This window comes from Echinops telfairi, unplaced genomic scaffold (assembly GCF_000313985.2).
Source record: "Echinops telfairi isolate 266 unplaced genomic scaffold, ASM31398v2 ScPeMD7_23;HRSCAF=83, whole genome shotgun sequence".
Classification (NCBI taxonomy): domain Eukaryota; kingdom Metazoa; phylum Chordata; class Mammalia; order Afrosoricida; family Tenrecidae; genus Echinops; species Echinops telfairi.
In genome coordinates this window covers 24,635,349-24,637,230 of record NW_022103920.1, presented here as the reverse complement: position 1 = coordinate 24,637,230, position 1,882 = coordinate 24,635,349, and positions in this window count along the sequence as shown.

The window sequence follows — 1,882 nt, the reverse complement described above, 5'->3', positions numbered from 1 at the left end:
GGTGCCCTGGGAACCTTCGCACTGCTAGGCGCCCCTCCAAAGTTTTTACAAAAAAGCAGTCTTTCGCACCCCCATGCTGTGGACAGCCACTTAAATTTCCTAGCGTCAGATTGGCCAGGTCCAACTGGCCAAGGAGGAAAGGGGCATTGAGAACATTTTTAACCCTTTCTCGAGTGAGCTAACTTAGAAACCGTTTCACCCGGTAAGAATGACTGGATCTTATCCGGGTCGTTTATCTGGAAAGTCACACCAAGAACTGGAAAACCGAATTGTTCCGATCACTAAGCGGGCACTACGGCACAGTAATAATACGCGATTGTCCCTCCCAAGGTACTTTCCCTTTGGGAAGTAAGACGTTGCTTACTGAAGAATAAAAATCACGAGGGCATTCTCCTCGGGAAATACTCTGGTGTTTTGTGTCTCATGGTTTTTTACTTTAAAAAAGAAAGAAAACTTCAGCAACAACTATGAATGGAAAGAAAAGCACAAGTGCAAAGAGGACGAAGACAATGAGGAGCCAGTTCATCATTAGAACTCTTGATTGTCTTGGAGCAGTGAGAAGAAGGACTGCTTTCTCTGATCCTCTGCGACATTCTCAAATTGAGCAGTAAGCCTGTTCCAACCCACAACGCTGTCCTTGCCACACTTCTCTTACTCACCTCCCTACATCAGGGGTGTCTGTCATTCAAACTGATCAAAAGGTGCCCCACCCCCAAATAATCCCCAAGCCTCTGAACCTACATCCTCTACTTTTTCCAGAAGGCAGTTAAAGGGCTCCGTTCATAAATCTTTCCGAGCCAACTGCCCTGGGACAACACAGCATTCTGATATTTTAGAAGTCTCTCTCTTTTTAATGAATAAAGACTATGGGCAGTGTCAAGGAGCCCGGGTGCCCGAGTGGGTTAAGCATTGAACTGCTAGCTTCAAGGTCAGGGGTTCCAACCCACCAGCTGCTGCTCTGAGGAAGAAAGATGGAGTTTCTGCTCCTGCCAAAGTCTCAGGAACCCACAGGCACCTTTCTGCTCTGTCCCGTAGAATCCCTTGAGGCAGAACCCACTCGTGCAGTGGGTTTTACAGGCAGTGTCCGATTACCCAAGAAGCAAGGTAAGCATAGTCTTGTTGTTGTTAGGGGACATCAAGTCGGTTCCGACCCAGAGTGATCCCGTGGACAACAGAATGAAACACTGCCAGGGTCCTGTGCCATCCTCACCACTGCCCGTATGCTTGATCTTGCTGCGTGCCTTGTGCCAGTCCATCTCGTTGAGGGCCATCCTCTCTTGCACTGCCCCTCTGCTTGACCAAGTATGACGTCTTTCTCCAGGGACTGGTCCCTCCTGACCATGTGGCCAAAGGACTTGAGACAAAGTCTTGCCATCTTTGCCTCCAAGGAGCACTCTGCCCATGTTCCTTGGTCTGACTTGTGTTTATTTTATTAATCTGTAGTAAACAATTGGTCACTCTTTCACCACATCAAAGTTTCTGCTTCCAGATACATCAGCCATCTAGCTTTCTACTAACCTCACAGCCTTTTCCAACAGAATCGAGACCTGTTTGGTGGGTTAAGAGTTGGTCAACTGCTCCCTAAAGATTTCCAGTCACAGAAATCTCAAGGACAGTGCCACCCTGTCCTATAGGCTTGCTGTGTGTCAGCATTGGTTTGATGTTGGTGAGAGGGGGAAAGGAAATAAGCTAGATGATGGAGTGTGACGGTACAGGGGGTTCCTTGTTGGCCTGCTAACCACAAGGTCAGCATTTCAAATCCACCAGGAGCACCACAGGGTGAAAAGGATGAGGCATTCTTCTTCTGTGAAGATGTACAGCCTTGGAAACCCACAAGGGCAGTTTTACTCTGTCGTGAAGGGTCACTGTGAGTGGGAATCCA